Raw genomic sequence first — 7299 nt, forward strand, 5'->3', positions numbered from 1 at the left:
CCCCGCACTGAGCTCGTCTACTTTATTGTCCAGGGACTGGACATTAGCGAGTAATATACTCAAAACCGGTGGATGGTGTGCACGCCTCCTGAGTCAGACTAGAAGACCACTCCGAATATCTCTTCTCCACCGGTGTCTTGGAGCAGCCTCTGGGATAAGTTCCATTGCCCTGGGGGGTACAGACAAAGGATACAATTTGGGAAAGCAGTATTTCTGGTCGTAATGCTGCTGAGTTACCCCCGCTCTGATATCCGCAAGCTCTTTCCGACTTTATGTAATAACACAAAATACTTTCTGGGCTAATAATGTCAGAAATACCACACACAAAAAACAAAATACTGCAAAGTTGCTTAGGAGCTAGAAGCAGAGCTTCCATGTCTGTCGGCGCCATCTTCTGTATAATATGATGATAATATACAGAATCGGTACAGGATACACATGGTATACACCGTCCAACAAAATGCTCACTTGCATGTTCCCTCTCAATAAAGTGACACCATTAAGAAATAATAAAATATATTAATAAAACATTTAAAGTAAATGGGCTCGGTAGAATAGACTAAACATATAGCATGTATAAATACAGGAAACCACTCAACAATTTATAATACAATATTTACACGTGTGTCAGGGAGAGCAAGTGTTTAAATTGTGCAGTACATAAATACAAAGTCTAGTAGCAGAAGTTGTGTATAGCATGAGGTCTTTAATTATTGGCACCCTTGATGAAGATGCGCAAAAAATACTGTATGAAATAAGTAATGAAAACACTGAGTTATATTGTATGCTTAAAAAAATATGAAATTATATAATTATATACTAATACAATTGCTCAGAGAAAGATTTTGTTTAATTTATTATTTTCTTTACTCGAAAAGACAGGGGTCCAAATTATTGGCAAACCTGTTTTCAATACTCTAGCACCCTCCCCTTCGAGGATAATGACACTGAGTCTTTTTCTAAAATGTTTTATGAGATTGGAGAACACGTTGGAAGGGATCTTAGAACATTCCTCCATATAGAATCTTTCCAGATCCTTGATATCCTTCATCTGTTTTTATGCCCTTTTCAATTCAAAGCACATGTGATCAATGGGGTTCAAGTCTGGAGACTGAGATGGCCATTGCAAAACGTTCATTTTGTGGTCAATTAAGCATTTCTTTGTGGATTTTGATTAGTGCTTGAGGTTATTGTCTTGCTGGAAGATTCACTTGTGGCCAAGAGGCAACCAGGTTTTTGCTAAAATGGCCTGTTAATGTTCATGATGCCATTTAGTTTATGTGTGTGTGTGTGTGTGTGTGTGTGTGTGTGTGTGTGTGTGTGTGTGTGTGTGTGTGTGTGTGTGTGTGTGTGTGTGTGTGTGGGGGTGTGTGGGTGTGGGGGGGGGGGGGGTCTATGTGTGGGTGTGTGTGGATGTGTGTGTTTGTGTATGTATGTGTAGGTGTGTGCGTGCGTGCGTGAGTGATTGCAGTTGGTCAGTCCAAATCAAGTGTTCAGCACTCTGATGGCTTGTCGAGAGTAACAGTCTCTGAGCCTGTTGGTCTGAGACCCAATGCTCAGATAGTGTCTGGCCATGTGGGGTACTTGATGATGCTGCGGGACTTCCTCAGGCACCGCTTTGAGTAGACGTCCTGACTGGGAAGGGAGCACGGCCCCAGTGATGTACTGGGCCACCTTCGATACCTGCTGGAGAGCCTTGCGGTCGTTGACAGAGCACTTCCCGTACCAGGCCATGATGCAGCCAGTCAGGACGCTAACGATGGTACAGTGGTAGAATTTGGAGACTACCCGGGAGGGACATGACACATTTCTTCAGCCACCTTAGGAAGTGAAGGCGCTGTTGCGCCCTCTTGGCAAGAGTGGTGGTGTTGTTGGTCCATGTCAAGTTCTCGGTGATGTGGATGCCAAGGAACTTAAAACTGCTGACTCTCTCCACTGCAGTCCCATCGATGGGGCATGTCTTCTGTTTCCTGAAGTCAATACAACATGCCTACCACTTTGAAGATGCAAAATATTTTTTATCGTGAAACAAACAAGAAATAAGACAAAACAAGTCAATACTTTGTAGAGCTACCTTTTGCGGCAATTACAGCTGCAAGTCTCTTGGGGTATGTCTCTATAAGCTTGGCACATCTAGCCACTGGGATTTTTTCCCATTTTTCAAGGCAAAACTGCTCCAGCTCCTTCAAGTTGGATGGGTTCCGCTGGTGTACAGCAATCTTTAAGTCATACCACAATTTCTCAATTGGATTGAGGTCTGTGCTTTGACTAGGCCATTCCAAAAAATTTAAATGTTTCTCCACAACTCGAGTGTTGCTTTAGCAGTATGCGTAGGGTCATTGTCCTGCTGGAAGGTGAACCTCCGTCCCAGTCTCAAATCTCTGGAAGACTGAAACAGGTTTCCCTCAAGAATTTCCTTGTATTTAGCGCCATCCATCATTCCTTCAATTCTGACCAGTTTCCCAGTCCCTGCCGATTAAAACATCCCCACAGCATGATGCTGCCACCACCATGCTTCAATGTGGGGATGGGGTTCTCAGGGTGATGAGAGGTGTTGGGTTTGCGCCAGACATAGCGTTTTCCTTGATGGCCAAAAAGCTCAATATTAGTCTCATCTGACCAGAGCACCTTCTTCCATATGTTTGGGGAGTCTCACACATGCCTTTTGTCGAACACCAAACGGATGTACTTATTTTTTTTCTTTAAGCAATGGCTTTTTTCTGGCCACTCTTCCATAAAGCCCAGCTCTGTGGAGTGTACGGCTTAAAATGGTTCATTGGACAGATACTCCAATCTCCGTTGTGGAGCTTTGCAGCTCCTTCAGAGTTATCTTTGGTATCTTTGTTGTCTCTCTGATTAATGCCCTCCTTGCCTGGTCCGTGAGTTTTGGTGGGGCGGCCCTCTCTTGGCAGGTTTGTTGTGGTGCCATATTCTTCAATTTTTTTTAATAATGGATTTATTGGTGCTCCGTGGGATGTTCAAAGTTTCGGATATTTCTTTATAACCCAACCCCGAACTGTACTTCTCAACAACTTTGTCCCTGATCTGTTTGGAGAGCTCCTTGGTCTTCATGGTGCCACTTGCTTGGTGGTGCCCATTGCTTAGTGGTGTTCAGAACAGGTGTATATATACTGAGATCATGAGACAGATCATGTGACACTTAGATTGCACACAGGTGGACATTATTTCACTAATTATGTGACTTTTGAAGGTAATTGGTTGCACCAGATCTACTTTAGGGGCTTCATAGCAAAGGGGGTGAATACATATGCACTCACCACTTTTCCCTTTTTTTTCATTTCACTTCACCAATTCGGACTATTTTGTGTATGTCCATTATTTGAAATAAAAATAAAAATATGAAAAAAAAAAAAAAATCCATTTAAATGACAGGTTGTGATACACATTTTTTTTTTTAAATGCCAAGGGGGATGAATACTTTTGCAAGGCACTGTAGCCTTGTTATTTTTATTTTACTGTGTTACTTTTTATTTTATATTTTACTTTAATTTATTGAGTAAATATTTTCTTAACCCCATTTCTTGAACTGCATTGTTGGCGGAACCCCTGGCCAACATCCAGTGAAGTTGCAGCGCGCAAAAACAGAAATACTCATAATAAGAATTCTGAAAAGATACAAGTGTTATACATCAGTTTAAAGATTACCTTCTTGTTAACCTGTTATGGCTAGGGGGCAGTATTTTCACGGCTGGATAAAAAACGTACCTGATTTAATCTGGTTACTAATCCTACCCAGTAACTAGAATATGCATATACTGGTTCAGGAGTATCCTTCCAAGCACCAAAATAGGATCCTTTCACTATGGAAAAGGTGGGTTTTCTAGTGACGTCTCACCTTAACCCAATTCAGCATATTCTGCTAGCGTTTATGCTGACCGGAGCGACACGGTACTTAAATACAGATACGCATACGGTCTGCTCACACTGTCTTAGTGCGGTAGGCAAATTATTCAGCTCGGTTACCGGACAGTTAACCTGTTAGGGCTAGGGGGCAGTATTTACACCGCCGGATAAAAAAACGTACCCGATTTAATCTGGTTACCACTCCTACCCAGTAACTAGAATATGCATATACTTATTACATATGGATAGAAAACACCCTAAAGTTTCTAAAACTGTTTGAATGGTGTCTGTGAGTATAACAGAACTCAAATGGCAGGTCAAAACCTGAGAGATTCCTTTACAGGAATTGGCCTGTCTGACCATTTCTTGAACTTCTTTGCCATCTCTATCTTTTACAAAGGATCTCTGCTCTAACGTGACACTTCCTACGTCTTCCATGGGCGCTCAGAGCCCGGGAAAAAACAGAATGTAGTCATCCCAGCCCCAGGCAGAAACACATTATCGCCTTTCTCAAGTGGCCGATCAAGGGACTGTGGGCTTAGGCGCGTGCCCTGGCTGCCCCCGTCTTTGTGATTTTTCCTCTGTTTGCCGAAAAGGAGATTCCCGGTCGGAATATTATCGCTTTTCTACGAGATAAATTGCATAAAAATTGATTTTAAACAGCGGTTGACATGCTTCGAAGTACGGTAATGGAATATTTAGAATTTTTTTGTCACGAATTGCGCCATGCGCGACCCTGATTACCCATTTCGGATAGTTTCTGGAACGCACGAACAAAACGACGCTATTCGGATATAACGATGGATTATTTTGGACCAAACCAACATTTGTTATTGAAGTAGCAGTCCTGGGAGTGCATTCTGACGAAGACAACAAAAGGTAATCAAACTTTTATAATAGTAAATCTGATTTTGGTGAAGGCTAAACTTGCCGGGTGTCTAAATAGCTAGCCCTGTGATGGCGGGCAATGTACTTAGAATATTGCAAAATGTGCTTCATCCGAAAAGCTATTTTAAAATCGGACATATCGAGTGCATAGAGGAGTTCTGTATCTATAATTCTTAAAATAATTGTAATGCTTTTTGTGAACGTTTATCGTTAGTAATTTAGTAAATTGTTAGTAAATTCCCCGGAAGTTTGCGGGGGGTATGCTAGTTCTGAACGTCACATGCTAATGTAAAAAGCTGTTTTTTGATATAAATATGAACTTGATTGAAGAAAACTTGCATGCATTGTATAACATAATGTCCTAGGGTTGTCATCTGATGAAGATCATCAAAGGTTAGTGCTGCATTTAGCTGTCTTCTGGGTTTTTGTGACATTATATGCTAGCTTGAAAAATGGGTAGTCTGATTATTTCTGGCTGGGTAGTCTGCTGACATAATCTAATGTTTTGCTTTCGTTGTAAAGCCTTTTTGAAATCGGACAGTGTGGTTAGATTAATGAGAGTCTTGTCTTTAAAATGCTGTAAAATAGTCATATGTTTGAAAAATTGAAGTTTTCGGATTTTAGAGGAGTTTGTATTTCGCGCCACGCCCATCATTGGATATTGGAGCAGGTGTTCTGCTATCGGAACATCTAGATGTAAGAGGTTAATCCAGCCGTTGTGTCAGATTTCAAAAATGCTTTACAGCGAAAGCATACCATGCGATTATCTGAGGACAGCGCACAGCTAATAAAACATTACATACAGTTACCAGCCAAGTAGATGAATCACAAAAGTCAGAAATAACGATAAAATTAATCACTTACCTTTGATGATCTTCATATGGTTGCACTCACATGACTTCCAGTTACACAATAAATGTTCGATAAAGTTCCTCTTTATATCCAAAAACCTCTGTTTGGCTGGCGCGTTTTGTTTAGTAATCAACTAGCTCCAGGCTGCGCACAACATGCAGACGAAAAGTCAAAACAGTATAGGTAGAGTTTGTAGAAACATGTCAAACGATGTTTAGAATCAATCCCCTGTTTTTAGCATAAATAAGCAATAATTTTTCAACCAGACAATTGCGTTGTCAATAGAAAGCGGAAAATGCACAAACGGCACGCTCTCGGACACGCGCCCCAAACAGTATGGGACTTCAGACAGACCAGTCATAGAAAGTGGTCTTACTCACTCATTTTTCACAATACAAGCCTGAAACTATTTCTTAAGACTGTTGAAATCTAGTGGAAGCCATAGGGAGCGCAATCTGACCCCACAGCCATCGGATACTGTGTAGACATTCAATAGAAAACTACAAACTTCAAAAATCCCACTTCCTGGATGGATCTTTCTCAGGTTTTTGCCTGCCATATGAGTTCTGTAATACTCACAGACATTAGTTTAACCTCTATGGGCTAGGTGGGACGCAAGCGTCCCACCTGTGGTGCACTCCATCAACAGCAGGTGCATTTCAAGAGCGGCAAATTTGAATCCAAATAAATGTCAAAATTCAAATTTTTCAAACATACAACTATTTTACACCCTTTGAAAGATAAACATCTCCTTAATCTAACCACGTTTTACGATTTCAAAAAGGTTTTACGGCGAAAGCATAAATTTAGAGTATGTTAGGACAGTACATTTACAAGAGTTGTGTGTAATGTTGTGCCAATTCAAAGACAGGCGTCACCAAAACCATAAAATCAGCTAAAATTATGCACTAACCTTTTACAATCTCCAACAGATGACACTCCTAGGACATTGTGTTAGACAATGCATGCATTTTTAGTTCTATCAAGTTCATATTTATATCCAAAAACAGCGTTTTACTGTGGTGTTGATGTTCAGGAAATCGTTTCCCTCCAATAACCGGCATTCAAGTCAGCACCACAAATTAAATAATTAAAATTAGAAAACATTGGTAAAATATTATATTGTCATTTAAAGAATTATAGATTTACATCTCTTGAACGCAATCAACTTGCCAGATTTAAAAATAACCTTACTGGGAAATCACACTTTGCAATAATCTGAGCACTGCGCCCAGAAAAATACGCGTTGCGATACAGACTAGCCGCCATGTTGGGGAGATCTAAAATCGAAAATACTATGTAAATAATCCATTACCTTTGATTCTCTTCATCAGATGTCACTTCCAGGTATCACAGGTCCATAACGAATGTAGTTTTGTTCAAAAAAGCTCATCATTTATGTCCAAAAATCTCCGTCTCGTTAGCACATGATGTAAGCCAGCCGGACTTCTCGTCATGAACGAGGGGAAAAAACATATTTCCGTTCGTTCAAACATGTCAAACGTTGTATAGCATAAATCATTAGGGCCTTTTTTAACAAGAACATGAATAATATTCAAGGTGGACAAATGCATACTCTTTTATAACGTATTGGAACGAGGGTACCCAACATGAACTCGCGCGCCAGGTGTCTAATGGGACATCATCGTTCCATGGCTCTTGTTCGGTCAGATCTCCCTCCAGAAGACTCAAAAC

Source organism: Salmo salar, chromosome ssa04 (assembly GCF_905237065.1).
Source record: "Salmo salar chromosome ssa04, Ssal_v3.1, whole genome shotgun sequence".
Taxonomy (NCBI): domain Eukaryota; kingdom Metazoa; phylum Chordata; class Actinopteri; order Salmoniformes; family Salmonidae; genus Salmo; species Salmo salar.